General features: G+C 33.1%; 1 protein-coding gene across 1 annotated transcript in view; it reads right to left on the bottom strand.

The window, feature by feature from the left end:
- The window catches only part of nej (CREB binding protein nejire), a 255,701-nt gene that overhangs the window by 153,299 nt on the left and 79,763 nt on the right, over positions 1–22,639 (bottom strand). The gene's annotated exons all lie outside the window — the stretch shown is intronic.

Raw genomic sequence — 22,639 nt, forward strand, 5'->3', positions numbered from 1 at the left:
AAAACTCAATGTTCGTAGGTTCGAATCTATCCAGTCACCACAACATTTTATTCTTATGTGTAACGATGAAATAAGAAAGAAAAAATGTATAACCGTTAAGACAAAACTTCAACCAAGTCTGAAGAGAACAATACTAAAATAGTAACACAATGACGTCAACCAAAAATTATTTCATGTAGCGTTTGGACGAAATTACAGCTGTTAACAATTGCAGAAATAAAAACAGGCTGATAGCTGTAATGCAGTCTAGACTTCTGAATGCATTTACTTCCTGAAAACTTCCGTCTCGTCATTGGTATGCCGTTAATCATTGTAAAACCTTTCAATTGGAAGTGAAATGACACAAACTAAAACAGTTTTAAATCAGTAAATGTCTATGTGTAAAAGTAGGTGTCTTTTATCTGTAGTTCTGAGTTCCTTTTACTTTGAAGTGACAAATGAGAGAAGAAAGTATGGTGTTCGAAAAAAAATCAAATTTGAGATTTCAACGAATTTACACGTATTATAGGCCCTAACATCGAAAAAGTTATTTTTCGATACATGTCTATCTGTTCGTCCGTCCGTTCGCTACACTTTTCTGTGCACTCGCCTAGAGGCCATACCGTTCAACTTATCTGCACCAAATTTTAGTTTAAGATTTTCATAGTATTTCCTATAGTTTTTTTTATTTCCCTCCTACTCCCAAAACAAGGGTAGTTTCCTGTACGATGAAAATAAAAAAAAGATATTTTCTCATAACTGGCTCTAACGATCTTGTTTTCTTTCTTTTTTTATAAATCAATATTTAATTAGCAACCCTATTTTGTGGTATAAGGCATTTATCTGAGAAAAATCTACAAGGGGTAGTTTATACTAAGGGGGTGAGTTTTTTCTCAGTGATTTTCTCAAAATGGACTCAAATGTTTTCGTTCATATTTCATAAATAAAGATTTCATTAATAACTTATCAGTATGGCATAACTCGTTTGTCCTAAAAAAAAATGCGAGGGGTAGTTTATTCTTGGTGGAGTGTTGTCTGGGCGATTTTCTCAAAAACGACTCAAAAGAATTTATTCATATTTCAAAAATAAATATTTCGTTAATAACCGAACAATATGGCAAAACTCGTTTGTCCTGAAAAAATATGCGAGGGATAGTTTACTCTTGGGGGTGTTTTTCCTCCACGGTTTTCTCAAAAATGAGTCAAGCAATTTTGTTCGTACTCAGAAATAAATATTTCATTAAAAACCTAGTAATATGGAATAACTCGCTTACCCTGAAAGAATCCTCAAGAGAGAGTTTATTCGGGGAGTTATTTTTCCCTCACGATTTTCTCAAAAATTACTCGGACAATTTTATTGATAATTCATAAATAAGTATTTCATTAATAACCCTATATTTTAGTATAAGTCATTTCTATGAAAAACAATTACAACGGATAGTTTATTTTTGGGGTCAAGGTTATTTCCACGACAATTTTCTCGAACGACAGGCGATTTTGTTCAAATTTCGCAAATAAATATTTCATTAATAACCAAAAGTATATCTTAACTCATTGTTCGAAACAATTCACAAGAGGTAGGTTACTCCTGACGTGTTCTTTTTGAACGACTTTCCCAAAGTGACTCATTTGATTTTTTTCATATTTCATAAACAATGATTGCATTAATTGGTCTATTATATGTCTAATGAAAATGTGCTCAAAGTGTGAGTTAGTTTTGTAGTGTGGATTTTCTTCAATCGAAGTTTTTTATTCGATAATCTGACATTCGATGTATTTGAATAATACGATAATTTTATTCGTATTATCCAAATACACACTTCAGTAACAACTGCGGCCTAACACAGTTAAGAAATTGAATTGAAAAAGTTTAGTGCGGTGGCCCTGTAATTGAATATTTTTTGAGAAACTCCCTAGCTTTTTGTGGTAAACTCAGGCTTTTCTTTTTCGAGCGACAAAAGAGAGAAGAAAATATAGTGATTGTGAAAATAATATCAAATTCAGATTTCAACGGATTTACATGTTTCATGGCGTCTACATACCGAAAATGTGACTTTTCGACACCCGTCCTTCCGGTCCGTCCGTTCGGCACACTTTTATATGCACTCGCCTAGAGGCCATACCGTTCAACTTATCTACACCAAATTTTAAACTTAGGGTTTACTTAGTATTCTTACAGGAGCTTTTCCCATTTTTTCCTACCACCTAAAATAAGTGTGGTTTACAAACAGCCGAAAATCGAAAAACGCTATTTTCTCAAAAATGGTTTTAACAATTTTGTTTATTTTTCATTAATCAATATTTAATTAACAACCCTATATTGCAGTATCAGATATTTCTCTTAGAAAAAATTACAAGGGGTAGTTCATTCTTGGAGGTGACTTTTTCTCGACGATTTTCTCAGAAAAGACCCTGGCGAATTTTGTACACACTTCATAAATCAATATTTGACCTTACAACATGGTATAAGTCAATTGACCTGAAAAATATATGAGTTGTAGTTTATTCTTGGACTTGAATTTATTCCCAGTGAGTTTCTCAAACACGACCAGTTGGCAACCCTGTATCTCGACAACGAAGCTGAATTCGAAAACTGCAAGAGGACTATTTGTCTCCTTTTGATGTCACGAATCACCTCCTGAAGTTTGTGGACATCTTTCAGGTTCACCCTTAATGAAGCTTCTTTTCGAAAAGTTAACTATTAACTTTAGGCATTGTTTATCTTTTTTTAAATCACAAATGTCGTTATTAATTTTAAGGCAGAGAACTACTTCTGAGAGAATAGATCTTGAAAAATAATTTTAAAACTTAGACTTTTGTTTTCGAGACATTCCAGACAAGACGAGACATTTTACAAGCTATCTCGTGTCCAAAACATTTGCCTCGTATTATCTTGGATGTCACAAAGCGCGTCTTGTCTCTTTCTCGAGACATGTCTTATCTCGTGCGAATAAGTTAACACTTGGAAAGGATTATCTTTCTACTCAAAGCATTGTTTTTATAATGGTTGCATATTTATGATAATTGCTGTCCACATAAATTACAGCCCTTTCAGTTGAATTAATTTTTATTATTATTATTATTATTGAAATTGCAATATCTAGTTTAACGTTGGACGATTATGCACCTACGCTAAGGGAGAATGATGATGAATGAAATGGTGAAATGAAAAAAGTGGGAGGAAAATGGAAAATCTCAAGAAAACACATACCCATGCACACGGTATTTGTCCACCTCAAATTTCACTTGGCACGAAGTGGAATCGAGCCACGGACCCCCTGCACCAAAGGTCCCTGCAATGCTTTATTATTATTATTATTATTATTATTATTATTATTATTATTATTATTATTATTATTATTAATAATAATAATAATAATAATAATAATTGAAGCGAGCTTAACGAGTTTCAACCATACGACTCAACCAACGTTTGGGTGCCTATTCGTTCGTCGGCTCCATGAGAACTTCTCATAAAAGACATTTCATTTTAATGAAACTAGTAAGTGCCTTCTTTTAGCTCTGCGAAGTAACTATTGCTTGGAATATGAATCTGCAAAACATACGAGGTAAAATTAACCAAATGGTGCAAGTTTCCACTTACATATACAAAACAATTTTGCAATATCAACTACGTGAATCTTGTCCCATAAAGAAGCCGAAACCCCTACACCGAAGAGCCCTCCGAGATTTGATCATTGTCCACACGGACTGAAATTGTCAATATGAAGCCAATAATTTCTTTAAAATAGACGGAAAATTCGGAAGTTATAAGCATTTTCATATTTTTGCCTTTTCCCATAAGGGAGCCGTAGCCCCCTATACTGAAGAGCCCCCCTCCCGGAGATTTGATCATTGTCCACTCGGACTGAATTTGTCATTTGGAACCAACACTTTAATACGAAGCAAAATATTTCTTTAAAATAGACGAAAAATTCGAAAGTTATAAACATGTTATTAATTTTGCCTTTTCTCATAAGGGGGCCGTATTAGCCTACACTGAAGAGCCCCACGAGATTTGATCATTGACCACTTGGACTGAAATTCTCATTTGAAACCAAAACTTTAATATGAAGCCAAAAATTAAACTTTTACATCAATTTAAACTGACTGGGTTCCGGTTCCCCCCACTATTGTTTAGTTTAGTTAAGTGGTAATTTGTGACAGCTTCACATCATCAAAAGAATGTTTCACTTCCCCTCCCCTCCCCCAGGAGTTCGTGCTGGATCCACCACTGGAATCAATAGACACTCTTCCTATTCTTTTTGTCACCCTTGATTGTGTAGGGGCTCCCTCGTACAAATAAGGAAGCGGTAATATTACAATCAAGGGGCGCTATATATTTGGTATTTTTTTAGTTACCTACCCCTAACCGCACAGGGCCATCTTTCGTAGAATAAAAAATATTACGTGATATTCCAATCATGAAAGGGGAGAGGATGCTGTAAATATATTTCTTATTCATTTTGTCTGTCCTGCTTATCAAAAATTACTTTCTGTTGGAAGGGTACTGAAATGAGAGGGGCAAAATAAAAAGTCGTACCCCCTCCTACATGGTTGCTCAAATAAGCACTAAAGAAAGCATTTTAAACTAAGATATTTAAGATTCAAACTAGGAAACTAAGATATCCTTACATTATGTAAGGATGGCATATTCAGGATTATTATTATTATTATTATTATTATTATTATTATTATTATTATTATTATTATTATTATTATTATTATTATTATTATTATTATTATTATTATTATTTGAATGTTTTTGGAGCACCGAAATTTTGTGAGACGAACAATGATATGTAGAGGTTTAAGATGGGTGGTCATAGAGGAGGAAAAACCAGGATTTTTCTCTGTCTGACTCTCTAACGTAAAGATTATGTGCTGAAGGTAAGAAGCATCATCATTCTACAATAGGTTGCTTTTACGTAGAATATCAATTACTTGAGTTCTCCTCCTTCGGTCTACTTACCTTATGTAGTAAATTCAAAACAATTTCAATTCAATACAAATACATTGTAAAGCTTTTCCGTAATTAAACGTCTAGGGAAAATTAAACATTTAATAGGGACATCTGTTATCAAAATATCCAAACACGTAGATAGAAGACTATCTAGTGAGAAATATTGTGAAACTTTATAAAATTCTCCAAATTAGAATTAACATTTACTGGGAAACATTCGTTATGCGCCAGCGAGCATATGGTGAGCAGTGAGCACAGGGGAAATAATTACGAAACTGTTTGCAAACAAAATTAGGGACGCTAATGCAAGTGCGACAACAGCATTTTTTCTTTTTTTGGTATCGTCATGAGTTTTACACATACGTTACAATTTAATTCTTTCCCACATAAAAAAATAAATAAAATAACCGTAGTGTAGTGATAAAAAATGACAACGGCACTTCCATGGGTTCGAACCCGCTACCTTCAGCATACAGACTCGTTGCTCTAATTAACTGAGCTATTTGTTTTTTTACGTGAACTGAGCCTGTTCCGGTAAAGACGATATTTCATTACGATCGTCCTACCAATTCGTCCTTTTCCATAGATAATTTCCACTATTTGCTCTATCTTTATGTTAATACTTAGCATGGATTCATATATTTGGAGTTTGCAGATAATGCATATAATAAGACATACTAGAAATATTCGTTAAAAGTTTAGTTTGTAGATTTAATCCACATTTCTCTCAATGACATAGATGTCGCTGCTTCGTGTTGAAATGCAGAATTCCCTCGTGTTCTTGAAAATTTCCCACTTTAGCAGAGTTGGTAATTCTCGAGATTTCTGTCGATTTAATGTTTTTTGCTTCTAATTTATTTATTTTAAGCTAATATCTAACACAAATATTAAAAACGGGTTTGTTATTAACCTGTCCTGCTGGGGAAACCTTCCGAAATTTCGAACATATAAAGAAAACGGAGATATTTTCAAAAAACTTCAAAATAAAGAGACGCGTCATTTATTTTGCTCATGGTAGTACTTCGTTATTTCATAAATCAAACAACGTTTTTTATTTATTTTGATTTTTGAAAACTATATTTTTCAGATGGGTTTGAGAGTTTTGTTTGGAGCTTTAGAGCTCATGCGCAATGTGCTGTAGCAAGAGACTTAAATTTAGTTTATCACGTTTAGTCAACTAAAGCCCAGGCCGGATTAGAGAAGCACGAATGAGGAAAGTCACCGCCCGTGGCCTTTTACAGACGGTTCCATCCTGACATTCGTCCTAGTGGAACTGAAAAAAAACAGGTACTCGTACTCAGAATGTCCGACCGGACAACAGTTCGGGAGTACGCTTGACCTACTCCAATGCTGTTTGGAAGGCAGACTTCAGGGATAGAGAATTGGTGCACTGAGTTAATGCGGATGGCCACAGTTACATTTTGATTAACTATTAGCACTTATGTCATATTGTGAGCTTCAGGGATGAAACGGTGCGTACGTATATCCCCGAAATGCTTTCCGAATAACCAGCGCGCATGGCATTAAAGTTTTTGTGGCGACGGAGATTAAAAGTAATTATGATTTTAAAAGTAATTAAAGATGACAGACATTAGTGTTAAATTCATAGAATTCGAGGTCTCTGAGTTTAACGGTATCAGTTTTCATGATGTTCAAGTTCATTCTCACCCCTTGGGGTGGGGGTGGAGAGGATGACTTTTTTAAAATAAATAAATAAATAAGCTTGCTAATTAGTAACTACTTTAATTAGAGCGAATTACACACACTAACATATATTCTCGCGCTTGTGCGGGACTCTGCGGGTTGTTAGTTTTAAATATTACTTTACTGTGAATATTTAAAAAATCCAAAATTTTGCCGCCCCCTAAATTCTGCCGCCCTGTGCTCAAGCACAGAATAGCACTTTCCTAAATACGGACCTGGTCAAGCCTAGAAAGATTGGTCACCCCAGGATATATGACGTATGATAAGGATTTAACATAAAACTTTTATTATTTCTTACCTAGTCTAAGAAATTAAATGTTCTCTCTCTTGTTCACCTCAACCATAGTGGGCAACATGGAAATTTTCAAAACTTTTTTCTCCCTTGGGAGAGCTGCTTTATACTTAGGTCTCTTCTTCGTAATTGCATCTAGATATTCTATCCTTGGTCTTCCCCTTTCTGGTTTCCCTTCTGCCTTTCCCTCTATCAGCACAGTGATCCAATCGGAGTGTCGAATAAGATGGCCAAGCATGCTGTTTCTTCTTTTTCCTATAATCTTCATAATCTGTCGTTCTTCATTAGCTTCCTTTAATACCGTACGTCTTCATTCCTTTTCCTTCCGGTCCATGATATGCGTAGCCAACACCACATTTCAAATGCTTCCAGCTTGGCTATTTCTGCTTTTCTCAATGTCCATGTCTCTAATCAAAAGCCGCTCCATATCAATGTCTTAATAAATTGTTTGCGAACATTCAACGACACATGTCTTGATGTTAGTAGTCCTCTCTTCCTATTGAATGCTTGTTTAGCCTGTGCTATTCTGGTACTTACGTCTTTTTCTTTTCTTTCTTTCGAGGATATTAGACTTCCTAGATAGGGGAACGTCTTAATGTCCTCGATTTTCTCTCCATCTAGCCATACGTTTCCCTCTTCCTGTCATTAGCGTAACTAAGATAATTTCTTAGGGGGGCCATGGTCCCTTAGTTCTGAAAACTGGAAAAATATTTTTTAGAATATATATCCTTCTGAGAGTCCCCCTTTCCCTGCACTCACTATCAACTCTTCAAATTATTTAGTTCTCCTAACACTGTCATGTAACAGTACAGTGAAAATCTATTATTTTATTATCAAAAATTGCTTAAAATTGTATATTCCCTATATTTTGTTGCTACTAAATAACTACCTAAAACCTAGCTACTCTAGTTATGAAAACTCATAATTTTCTATTACTGTTTTACTCGTGCAATTCTGAGCGAAAATACGTTATGCGTAAACGTTATCCATCATGCTCTCAGTTTACTTTTACACAGGGGTAAAAGTGAATCTGAAAAGGTAGAGGGACGGATGACGTCACGTCGTCCCCCGTGCCTATCTTTACCCATTGTATTTTTTTAGGAAGTGGAGGGACGCCGTAGATAGTTTTGGAAGTCCTTCCGCGTTCCCCTTTCCTTTTACACCTGCTCTTACATATAGTAGAAACACAAAGAAATATACAAGCAATGACATAATTTAAAATTATAACTTTTTAAAAATCAGTCATGGACTAATATTTATTCACTGTATTTAAAGTAAAGTGTAAAATCTTTTCATTTTAAGTTTTACAATAAATCATTGTCGGTCAGGGCCATATCCAGGGAGTCTAGGGGGCCGCCCCCCTAAATTTTGGCTGGCCCCCCTAAAATTTTCACGGTAGACTGGCAAATGAACTATAATATGGTTGCGTCGGGCCCCTCTAACTTCAGCTGCCCCCCCCCCCTACATTTTTGGGCTGGCTACAGGCCTGTTGTCTTTTACTAGTGTTGCAGCTTAATTACACAATTCTTTGCGAACAAAGACAATCAATTTTTATACACAAAACATTTTTAACTAAAACAAACAAACAAGGTATACAAAACTACCGAATCGGAGAAATATAGTTGGCTAACTTCCAGTAAATCTTAAATATTCAAAAAAAAAAAATAAATAAATAAATAAATACAATTAGAGAGAAGCAGGTCAACAATACGGGAGGAGAAGACTTGTAGACGGACTTGAGGGACTCATTTTCCTTTAAAAGATGTTTCCCATAGATTATTTTTTCAATGAAATATTAAATTACACACCTTACAATTTAAATATTTTGGGAGAACATATGATAAGCGATTCTGACGGACAAGCAGAAGTGATTATAAAATTTTAAAACAACAAACATTTAATTAAACAAAGATTCAACCAGCAGAATTGATTGATAATAATGTTGATCCCAATATTTTAATAGAGAGAGAAAGAAGAGAGAGAGAATATGTCAACTCTTGTAACATTCGTAAATTACATATGAGCTTTCTGAGCATATTGTTGTAGTTACATCGTTAGCGTCAACCGTCGGGAAATATGCTTACAGTCAGGGGATACCCCGAAGGAGTCCACCGCACCCTCAAAAAATCTTATTTTTAAAAATCATTGCCCAAAAACATCTGGACTATAGGCACATAATTCACTAAAATGGTGATATAATCACGGGCAGTCACGTGGCCGGTAAGCGTCAGCATATAACTCATTCAAAACCAGGGCATTGTGGCCTACAGTATCACATAGTATCAATATGCCGCTGGCATGTTTCATGGTTGGGCTGAGACGCTGTGGATCATACGCTTTCTCTGGGTGCCCGCCACACTCAAACACGGCTCATGATTTGAAAGAAGGTGAACGATGAATCGTCCGACCATATCACATGTTTCTAGTCGTCAGCAGTTCATGTTGTACGTTCACGATGCCATTGATGTCGAAAAGCGTTATGGTCCCGTATTGACGGTTTCCTCCGTGCAACTCAACCCCGTATCCCTTGTCATAACTGTGATTGTGGACGCGGTCTATGAGACATGCTGGTTTACTCCCGCCTTCACTTGCACCGCAATCGTATAAATGTGCTGGTGACAATGCGCTTTAATTCTCGGAGTGACCTGTCACTGAGTGTTTTCTTCCCATTGCTGTTCCTTTTTGTCAATGTTGTTCTGACGTTACCGCTGTAGGCCGTCATTACCTTGGATACTGTTTCCCGCGACATACCCAATCCACTTGCCACTTTTGATACGCCCGCAGCACATAACCGAGCACCAACAATTTGCTCCCTTTGGAATAAAGAGAGGTCGCTTATATCACACTATCACCATCTACTCAGATCACTGCACACTGCTGTTCTACTGCTCCTTACATAGTATGAAGTTTCCCTAATACACACCACCACCACTACCAAAAGCCCGATGCTGCGATTGCCGCGTGACTGTTGTCAACCTAGACATCTGACGTGTTTCCGACTCCAGGATTAGAATTTGTCGAGTACGATTATAATGTATTAAACTGAAAGATACGCATTTAAACTATACTAGTTGTTCTGTCGGCCAGGTGTACACTACAGGTTAAAAGCAGTGCCCCAGCCTAGTGTAGTCGCTGACGCTCTCATCTTTGGTGTGAGTGGACTCAAGTAGAAGCAGACAAAGTATTCTACAGGTACCGTTAGGTACTATAATTAATATAGAAAGTAATGGTCTGTGTTGGCAGCGGGTTGGGTTAGGTCATTAGGGTTTGATGACCTTGTTACGTGTATTGGGGAAAGTTGTTATATTTCTGTTTTTAGTTGTGCTGACATGGAAAGGTCATGTGTTCTTTTTCGAGTTTGTATACGTGTCTGTAGAGACTTTATACTGGGTATTTTTAAAAAATAATAATAATGGAAATTTGAATTAAATCTGTTGATACGTCATTCTGAGAGAATAAAAGATTACACGAACAATATGTGAGAGAGAATAAAAGATTACTCGAGCAATATGTGAGAGAGAGAATAAAAGATTACACGAACAATATGTGAGAGAGAATAAAAAGATATTCTCCTAATATATTTAACGGTTCGATTTCTATGAAATCTCATAAAGTGGTAGGAAATTGTTTTATTTGTTAAAAATAAGAAGCTCAGAACACTTATAATGTGTGATACGCACTGGGATCGAACCCGGGATCCTTATCATTGGAGCTGAATACTGTATGATGGGAGGGAAATATTTATTCATGCGTGACTTTTTACTCATTCGTAATATGTAAAATATTACTCGTTGGTAATAATCTGAAAGACGTCGTGTATAAAATATGTATACTTTGGTATGATATGTAATGCCGGTACATATACAGAGCGTGGTAAAACTTCGTGTACGGTATGATACGCTATGATGGTACATATACAGAGCCTGGTTTCCGTACGTCTGTTGCTGATGAACTTAAGACATGAACTAAACTTTTCCCGCGCTTTTGGAAACCCGGTTGGGTAGGAGTGATGATGTGTGCTTGCTAAAACTTGAATTTTAATATAAAGGAAGACCGTTGACACGTTTGGTAAACATTACAGAATACCGCCAGACTGATAGAAATAACTTTGGCGCCGCGGTAGGTGAACAAAAGGAAGATTGCGGACGTGGGAGATAAGCATCACAGGTTGGAGACAGACAGACCAATAGAAATAACTTTGGTGTCGTGGTAGATCCACAAAAAAGACATTGTCGGTGAAAACATAAAAGAAAGATTGCACACGTAGAACATTAGAAATTGGGGACAAACTAATAGCAATAACTTTGGCGATGTCGGTGAAAACATAAAAGAAAGATTGGGCACGCGGAAGATAAACATCACAGGTTGGAGACAGACTAATAAAAACATGTTTTATGATAGTTTGTTAATAATGAATACAAAGAAAGTTTTTACATTACGAATGGTAGAACATATGAGATTATTGAACGCGAATGCAAAAGAACATTCACCTATTGAATGATGATCATGTTGAAACATGAAGGGATGTTAAATACGATTGCAATAGAAGATTGTTATATTATTGTAATAATAATGAATGAATGAATGCAAATACAAAGATAGTTTGTGGCATCCGTTATTTTACGTGGACAATATGCTGGTGTATGTAGGGTCGATGTATTGTTTACATGAATAATAATAGAAGTTGTAAATAACAGATTTTATTTTAAAAGCATGTAAACTATTTATTTACACGTGATGTATCTAAATCTGCACATAGATGACAGATGATTAAATAGTACGTCTTATGAATACCGTTGTAAAATTGGGAGGAATGATTTTACCAAAGTGAAAATACCAAATGTTGATATTTTAAAAGATTATATGAGAACATGTTTGCTATTTCTATATTTATAAAAATTCCATAGAGAATTGGAAAAGTACATATGAAAATATTTTAATTGGCGTGGTAGGACTGTTTGAAAAATGTTTAAAGTATCACGTGATATGATGTTATCGATAAAGTTTTCCTTATATACTGGGTATGAAGAGAAGACTGGTATAGTATCGTCATGGAGTCGATTCAGAGTCAAGTACAGCGAGAAATTCAACTTTGCAACGAAGTAGATTGGGATTCTACATTTGACTTTGTAGAATCTCCAAGGAAAAAGTTTAAAACTGCGAGAGATTTACCAGATATATTTATTGACGAGGAAACTCAGTATTTTTCTCCAGCTTCGCCAGTATCCTCAGAAATTATTATAGAGGAAGAAATTATTGACTTAAGAGAAGATCCAGTATTAATCCCATCATCTCCTGTTGGAGTGAGGACATCTTTACCAACACTTCCAGCATCCTCGTCATTATTAGGAGTAAAAAACATTCAACCACCATCTTTAAAGTGGACACTAGATAGTAAAGAAGAAGAAGAAAGAACACCATCACCTGATTTATTTACCGCAGAAGAAGAGGAGGTGGATGGAGAAGAATAAAGAACACCATCACCTGATTTATTTACTGAAGAAGAGGAGGAGGATGAAGAAGAAGAAGAAAGACTACCTTCACCTGACTTATTTAGTGAAGGGGAGGAAGAAGAAATTTTGCGATTATTTGACGAACTGGACGAGTGTAAACCCGACACACCACATGCAAGTGTTACACCTTCACCTTCACCTTCACCAGCACCACCACCACCACCACCACAAACGGAGCCCTTAGACTTATCAATGAAGAAGAAGAACGAAGAAGAAGAAAAGTGTAAGTGTACACAAGTGTTTGCGGATGAAAAGTGCATCAAAAACGCTATTTTAAATTGGAACCCTAATTGTGTATTATTATGTGAGGGTTGTTTTTTTGACTGTCCGCAACAAATGTCTCACCGCTGCCTTTTTATGGACATTGAAGCTTTAGAAACAGAGACATGGCTAATTTTTATTAAAGAAAATGTGAGAAAAGAACTTTATAACATATTTCGAAACTCACATAGAATGTGTGTAAATACAATCATATTTGAAGAAGAATATTTCAAATTAATAAGAAACCCAAGATATTTGAATGAATTAGTAGATATTCTACTATCAAAGAATAAGAAATATTAATTTTCGGTGATTCTGTATATATTGTCTAACTTTTATGTAATATTATTATTATTTTCCTTGTATATTATTTTGATTGTATATATATATTATTATTTTGATTGTATATATTATTATTATTATTATTATTTGCTTGTATATTATTTTGCTTGTATATATATAATATTACCGAAATAAATATATACGAATTTCATTTCTTGATTCTTATTTAATATTAAAACTTTCCTAAATAAAAGGTATTATTGACATAAAGGTATTATTTACAAGGTGAAACTCCTTTATGCTTTCTATCGTTTACTTTTTTTGGAAAAGCGTTTAAAATTGGTATTTGATGAGTGTTTTATATTTTTTTTACTAATACTTTGAAGTATTTAAAAGTTTGATGAGTATTTTACATTGACAAGTTTGCGATTTTTGAAAACATAGTTTCTTGTAGCTGCTCTAGCGAGTATGCTTTGGCATACGAACCAATAAAATATTTTAAAAACGAGTTTGTGTAACAAACGATTTATTTTACAAGTTTACAGCGTAGCTGCTTTTACGACTTTCTAATTTTAAAAACGAGCTTAGTTAGTATTTTCGAAACAAATAATTAACACGGAACTTCTAATGAAGTGATTGAACAAAAAAAAGCAAATGAACGAATAAATAATTAATATTTCGGAACATCTTTAGTATGTTCACACGAAGTGTTCGAGTAATTTATTAGGAGCTTTTTAATATTTCAGAACATCTTTAGTATGTTCACACGAAGTGTTCGAGTAATTTATTAGGAGAAATTAAATGAATAAGGAGCTTCTTATGGAAGCGATCCATTATTAAAATTAACCGACTTTGCAATGGCATAGGAGAATATAAAACAGAAACTGATTTAATAACGAATTTAAAAAACTCAGTAATATTATAGTATGATTTATATACTTACAAAATGCAAAAAGTTTTCACATACATGCAATATAACATGCAGAAACTAATTTTACAAACGCGAATCCTAACATGCAGAAAGTTTTTTCACATACACGTGATATAAATGTCGAAAAGTGTTTTTTTTCAAAAACAAATAATTAACACCAATTTTAAAAAACGAGTCTGTGTAAGTGTTATTTTAAATAACACGAACCAATAAAAAAAGAAGCGAAATAATAAAAAAAGATACGAACCAATAAAATATTTTAAAAACGAGTAACAAACGATTTATTTTACAAGTTTACAGCGTAGCTGCTCTGAGCTTGTACACCAAGCGATCCGTAAAAAATATGAAGTGATTGAACAAAATTAAAAGTGAAAATGTAATTTTCAAAAAATGAAAATGCAACTTGTCAAACGTGAAAATGTAACTTGTTAAACGAAAAAAAAAACTGCAAGTTACGAAAATGTAATTTTCAAAAATTTTTTTAGAAATGCAAGTTACGAAAATGAAAATGCAAGTTGTCAAAATGAAAATGCAAGTTGTGAAAATGCAAAACCGTAAACTAAAAAAAAATGTGAAAAGCGTTTTTCACATGCATGCAATATAAAATGCACAAACAAATTTTATGTAGGCGAATCATAACATACGGATTTTTGTTAAAGTTCTAATTTCATGAAAAAATTTTTTAAAGAATTTTTCCCTACGTATAAATTGTAAGTCATATTTGAAACATAGTTTACTTTTACACTGTAAGTGTATTGAAAAAATTTTCGCGTTGAAGTAAAATATATAAGATGTGTAAGGAAATAAATAAAACATGTAATATAAAATGAGAAAAAATTTTATTTACAAATTTCAATAATATATATATATAGTTTACATACAGATACATTCCTTGATATATTGTTTAATACAATCTATATTTATATTAGTATATGCACAATTACATACTGGCCAATTTATTGCTGAAAGTCTTTTATCACTTGCTTTTGTTAATTTATACACATTGTTTTTATTATTATTTTGTAATTGATTACCAGAAGAGTTTTTATTTTCCATTATTACTATTTCTTATGCATATTATAATGTAAATCTTTTACTAAGAATAACTCTGTAATTAACTGAATGTTATCTTTGTTTAATAAAATGTTATATAATGTCCATGTAAATTCCCAATCATCAATTTCAGTATCACAATGCACTCTTGCAAATTCTTCATATAAATCATCAAAAGTTTGTCCGCTTACCATTGTACGCCATGCATTATAACATAACATATTATAGTCCGAAGTAATACAATCGTGTTCTTCTATTTTGCTCCTGTTTTGAAAACACCCATAACACAAAAGTTCTCGTGGTGGTTTCCAACGATCAATACACATTAATACACATTGTTCTTTTATAGAAAAAGAAGAACATTGATATTCGCAATTGTCATATGTATTTAGGAAACGACATTGGTACTCACAGTCTGGATTGTTGATACACATCTTTATCGTACTCAAGATATGCTTCTCTTAAGTCAGAAATATGATAATCATTAAACGTGATTTCTTGATATGAATAATTAAATTTGTTTATAAGATGGGGAATAATGTTTACATCTATATATTTCACATGAATCTTTAGATAATGTTTTAATATTTGATCACGTGTTGATTTTTTGATTAGGAAATTCCACACAATAGTATTTAATTCTTCATCACTTTCACTTACACATTTATGATCAGTTTCTTTCTCACTACGATTCGCACAGCCTTCACAAAGTAATGGTTCAGAAAGTTTATATTTTTCTAGTAACTGTTTTACACAAACTTCATTTACTTCATTAGGAGTACAACCACACTTTACATCATTGAATATCAGAATATCATTAGAAATTGTATTTTGATTTACTACAACTTCCTCTTCAAAGGGTATTTCATTTGGGTATCTGAAATTTCGTCTATACACAGCATCGTCTATGGTAATTTCCTGTGTTGGATAAATAATCCTATATTTTTCAGCGTCTTCTTCAGGAATGTCAGGATCATTTGGTTGTACAAGAATAATTTTCTTTTGTTTTTCAAGTTGAAAACGTTTTTCACGCGGTGAAATGTATTTAGATTTTACACATTCACTTTGCAATAAAGAAAGATTGGTTTCAATTTCACCTTTTCGTTTTTTATTATTATGAGATGAAGAACCAGAATTTGTTTTTTGCTTTTTAACTGCGGAAACAAATTGCTTTTGACTGTACATTGTAACAGCGTATCACTTCCTTTATATGATTTACTACAGCTATACGCATGCGCGCTTTTATATTATAATTGTGACATGCGCGAAGACCAAGTACAAGTATACATACGCATCTGACATGCGCGAAGACCAAGTACAAGTATACATACGCATTTGACATGCGCGAAGACCAAGTACAAGTATACACATGTATCTGACATGCGCGAAAATCTAGTACGAGTATGCGCACGCATAGAATTTATATTGTTATGTCTAAATACATCGTGAAAAGAAATAGGTGTGGTGTGATTATATAAAGTTTTTTTTTCATACCATTATTATATCATTAGAACATTTATATGTAATAATAGACATGTACGTAATTTGTTAGGGATGAAATTAATAATAATAATATTAACAATTTCATACTTTGTAACTCATTTACTAACACTTAGTGTTTGCTAAAGCAATCTTGGTACAAGATATATATATATATATATATATATATATATATATTGAAAAATAAATAAATAAATAAATAAATTATGATATCAGAGAAAACAAGATTGGATTGTAATTCATGTGCTTACAAACTTAGTAATTCAGATAGTTTGTTTAAAGACTATGTGAATTCTTTCCTTCAAATGAAGCAGGAATCTTCAGGATTTCCTGTTTGGTGCAAAACCAAAGGAGACAAACAAAAATACATCAAAGAGTATCATGCCCATGAGGGCAATCAATTAAATCATAGCAATATCAGGAAGAACCCAAGATTGAAATATATCTCCAAGATATTCCTTAATTCGCTTTATGGGAAAATGTGGACAAAGAACGGACTTGTTGCAATTCGTGATTGTATTATCTATGGGCACAACAATACGAAGTACAAAGCGTATTACCCATTGGAGATAAACATCTTATTCTTACGTATCACAATACAGAGAATAAGAACAAACCATGGAAATTTTCAAACCTTGTTCTTGTGGCGTTCAATACGTTATGGGCACGGTTAAAACTGTATGACCTATTGACATTAGTAGGACCTAAAAATGTTTGTACTGTGACACGGTCAGCATAATGTTTGTACAACACCGTGATGAGAAATCTCCGCTTACATTAGAGCCCTACTTGGGTGAACTAACCAACGAAGTAAAAGAGCGGTGGGAAATAGACAAATTTATAGCTTTTTATTATTATTATTATTTCATTAGAAGAATACATTATTTCGATTACAGATGACTTCTACAAATGTAAACGAACTAACTCAATTGTTAATCATGGCAAAACGTTTCGGATATGAAGCATCCGAAGTTGTTTACTACAGATGGAAAATGATAGTAGATAAATTTCATAGCAATGGGTGCATGTACGTAGTTTTGAGTAGAAACGAATTTTTTGGAAGCGTTTGGTGGATACTTATTATTCTAAGGGTGTGCGTGTACCCAATGAAAAATATTATCAAATGTTAACAGAGTTATTAAAACAATTTAAAGGAAGACAGGATGTTATTTTGGCATCCTGTGAAACCGCTGCTGATATTTCTGATTTATACCAGTGCGGATTTTTCCACAAAGATGATATAAAAATTCAGGATTGTAAAAAGTTCAAGCAGCATGTAAAACAGCTCACTTATTTGTTAAGGACAATGCTAAACTACTATTAGGCAAGCTTACCACGACCAAGTTTTCCTAGTTCTGGGGAACCTAAGAACTAAAATGGGTTTTTTCAAGAAGTACCTAAGATAATGGATGCATCAGAATTTGAAATAGTAAAGAGTATATCATAAACATATGTTTACTTTGGGTTAAAAGGGGCAGAAATAACCATTAAGTGTATGGAATCGAAGAAGACCAGGAAAAATATATACGAAATCTGTTTGATTTCGGAATGACCCATACAATAAAGGGATGTTGACAAGAACACCTATATAGGAATAACTATCGAGAGCACTACCTTAAACTTAAAACAATGTACATAACATGACGTCCTAAAAAGGAATTGAACCCGGAAGCCCTCTTCTCCATAGTGGAAAATACCCTCAATAGCAATGAGAAAATTTTAATCGAAGGTGCATCTCCGTAAAGGAAGAGGAAAAAAGGTGGATTGTAAGATCAACATTGTTAATCCACGCAAGGGAAGGTGTCGAACCCGTGGATCGGGCAAATATGAGGAATATACAACTCTTTTGGAAAAGTGTACCATCCCATTAAACAAGGACATATAATGTCTTTCTAAGACTATCATCCTCGAAAAGGCTAGGGCCGATCAAAAATATGAATTGTATAAATTAAAAAAAAACAATCCTAAGCGATTGTTGAAGCAAACTAAGGATTTGTGTGATGATGTTAATGTTACTATTGAGCATCGAAATGGATGTACTATTAATGATGTGAAAAAAATTTCAACAATACCTGGCACCCAAGTACCAAATCATTGTCTTTGAAAAGAAACTTAATAGTCGTGAATTTTATGGAATGTATCCAGAAATAAAGGGTGGTAAGCAAATATATTTATTGTACAAAAGATAATTACTACCAATTAATAACTAGTGTACGTAAACTTTTGGGAGCCGAAGGCTTTTGCGAATATTGTTTGCAAAAAGTACAATAAAAAAAATCTACGATTTATTATTATTCAGCAATATGAAGCTTGTATAAAGTCTTCATTTATTCAGCAATATGAAACAACTTTCACGATTTATTATTATTCAGCAATATGAAGCTTGTATAAAGTCTTCATTTATTCAGCAATATGAAACAACTTTCAATAGTTTATATTGGTTTTTTACACGATTTTTTAAAAAAAATTGTATTGTGTTAATTAGTTTTCAACTCATTCACATAAATATTTGAAGAAATGTTTAGTATGATAGCACTGCACTGCACTACACAGTAACTATTTTTTTCTTAGATATTTACTTGAGTAAGATTTACTTGTAAGGTTCACAGAAAAAAAAAGCATGGCAAATTGTGCCTTTTTACAGTTTGTACATGTAATATACCTACAGAAGAGTAACATTTTCATCCATACGTCTTCATATTTTTCAATCACAAACACTATCACTATCACTTTGTTTTTCATTCCAAATTAAGAATTTCTTAAAATCTTTCTGCAAAAATATTTCTATCAGTTGATTAACAAATGTATCATTATGAATGGCATCATCATATATATGAAAAAACTGTTCTAATTTATTAAAAGTATTGTCGTGCATTTTTTGAAACGTATACCAAATTTCGTTTTGTGTGTCCATATCCATAATAACACTTAGTACTGTTGTTTTCAATATATTTTTATGTAACAGAATACAGTCATGGTTTATTGCGTCTTTCAATCCATGTGCACACCCACTGCAAAGAAACATACTTCTTCTTTTAGATTCCCACATTTGAAAAGCATTTATTAAGCACTGAATGGTTATGTGAATATTATCGCAGAAACAGACCAATACGTTTTCAGCATTAGACATTTTTCAGTTCGACAGAGTAAACGAATTATATAATAGTTCACAACGTAGTTGCTCTTACGACTTTCTAATTTTAAAAACGAGTTTGTGTAACAAACGAGAGAATAAATAATCGCAGCGCTGCTGCTCTTATGAGTATGTTTTAGCATACAATCCAATAAATAAGTTGAATTTGCTACGCAAATGAACCAATAAAATAAAATAACACGAACGAATAAAATAATCACACTGTAAGTGTTCGAGTAATTTATTACGAGAGGTTAAATTAATATGAAGCGATCAAACTAAAATAAAAAAAAACACTAGCCACAAATATCTTCATTGACCACCATACAAAGAAGAAGAAATCTTTTCATCGACTACAAACAGTACAACAATATTTATATGTCGCTTTGTTAACCGTGGTGTTTATACTTTTCACCGTGGGATGTAATGACATGTTTGAATTAACCAATGAAAACAGGTTTGAACAAGTTTAAGGTAAACCTCAAACTCATAGTTTCCACCCCCTATTAGTTTTAGATACTATTCTTTTATTATCCAAATTAGCTTGAATATTTCATCTTTGCATTAGTTTTACAAGCGACAAAGTCACCCAGACCGTTTACTGCGCGTGCTTGAATTTTTATATACTAACATTGAAAGCAATAATTAGAAATCACGATACCTGAAACCCCAATAGCTCCTTTTGTATTTACTTGTCTTTTAATTAGCCTGTTGGATTCCAACGTGTCGATAAATAATGCTTTTAAATCCTTTTTTTTTTAAATATACTTTTGGTTATTTTACATTTAAGACATGGTGGATTACTTCCTTTTGTGACAACTTTTAGCAACGAGTGGTGGTATCTTATCTACAGAATACTCAACACTTGAAAAATTTATTACTGTTGTTATCATAAGACAATAATTATTGAACTTTCGCTAAATATGTTTACAGATAAAGTATTGCGTACAATAGGGAGAAACAAAATGCTATCGAAAATTCGCCAAATGTTAAGGATTCTTGTAGACAATCCATGTAGTAAGTTGTGAATATATGTTAAAACTGAAGCCTACATTATGTATTTGATCAGTGCTAGAAATTCCTGTGAATTTTCATTAGGTATGCTATATGTTAAAAGCTTAGGAAAGAAAAAAAACTAACACCAACTTTTGCAATGGCAAAGGAGAATAAACTGTTTCACAAACTTCTTATGTTTGAAGTTTCATGAAACTAAAATTTATTTGTACAAGTAATCACTGATTTATTTCCTATTTATTTGTATTCTTTTTTCATGTCTATATGACATATATTCAAAGATCATTTACTTATTTAAACAGGTTTTTTATGTCGATGCGTTAGGTTATATATCTCTATTGTATTGAATTAGATTCAATCTCCCAACATGACCCTCCTCCTCTTTGCTAAGCGGATAGCGTCCATGTTATCGGTGGTAACAGACCATAGTCATGTAGAAAATCATCATCATTTTATTTACACTTTTTTCACGAACAATAACTTTGAGAGATTATATATATATATATATATATATATATATATATATATATATATATATATAATACCCATTACTGTTCAAAGGGGAGGTCAACTAAACTTAATCTACCAGCTTTTCCTATCATTTCATTTAACCCCTTGTTTTTTTTTAAAAAAAAAAGAAGGCCGGTAGAAGCAATTTTCAGTTCAAGTTCTTGAAAACAACTATCTTTTAGTATGTATTAATCTTACTTATTTGACACACAGTTGTTCATTAATTTTACTTATGTACTGTTCAAAACAGAAAAGATTTGTCCAAAGTTTTTTCAAAGATTTGATAATAAATCTATAAGTACGTTAGCAATAGTTCACTATTGTTTTCTTATCGAGACCAAACTTTTATTCTTTCATAACAGGTCCCTCCCATGATTCACATTTAATTTTAACACTTTTGAAAATACAATTTCCTTGAGCATCCAATAAAATAAAATAAAATTATATGGATTACTATGCTGACAAAGTTTCAATGTTTAGTTTTTTCAGTGCTAGTTGGTTTCTACAGTTAGACTTTTCTTCATTAGGTATTCATTTATCAATATAGGATTATAATGGCTTAATGATAAAGCAGTCATTTTCACTGTTTAGGATTTTTGGTTCGATTACCGTTTGCATCAATTATTTCATTTCTTATAGCGGAGCCATAAGGGTTCAGTGGTAAGGCGTTCATTTCCACTGTTTAGGGTTTTTGGTTCGATTACCGCTTGCATCAATTATTTCAACATTTTTATGACAACATTAACTTTGGATTTATTTCTTATAAATTGTGCTGAACAAACAACGTGTTCTCCCACTTCTTTATTCCACCAATTTCATAACCTTTTCTAAAGTGATCCGACATAATCGTGGAACTCACAGATTTCATTTATTATTCAAAATAATTTCATAATTAAGCGTACACAGATACCATAGTAAGTAAGTAAGTAATTTTTATTTCTAAGAAACAATTTGCTATTTAATCTTTACATTTATTCAGAGTTCGATTCCATGCTGCACAAAGAAAATATTCTGATGGCAGCATTAAGTATCTAAACTGAACTAAAGTTCTTTTGTCTTTGGGGATTGCGATGGGTTAGTGGTCACCTTTAGTGCTTGGGGATCGATCCTAGGATACTCCAATTATTTGAACATTTTATGACAAGTATTTGTGTTTCACAGGCCCGCTTTTTTATAAAGTGTCTAAGAGACAACAAATCACCGTAGCCTAAGTGTAGTGGACTCCATTTCATCCAAATAGATAATGGTATGCCAATTAACATATATGTCATTCTACACTGAAACCCTTTATTTATATTTACCTTAAATAGTTGGACATTATCGTGTTTTTGCACAAAATTTTATATAAAATCCCGTTGGTCGCAAATCCACAGCTTCAAACCCAAAAGAAATACCTAGTTAATTATTCAAGGAATGAAAAACTGTTCTCAATGTATGTTCCCTGCTACCAAGTACATTTTAGTGTTCACAGAAGAAAAAGTATTCAAATTCTCTAACTTGCATG

The sequence above is a fragment of the Thermobia domestica genome, chromosome 3 (genome assembly GCF_964235325.1).
Source record: "Thermobia domestica chromosome 3, izTheDome1.hap1.1, whole genome shotgun sequence".
Taxonomy (NCBI): domain Eukaryota; kingdom Metazoa; phylum Arthropoda; class Insecta; order Zygentoma; family Lepismatidae; genus Thermobia; species Thermobia domestica.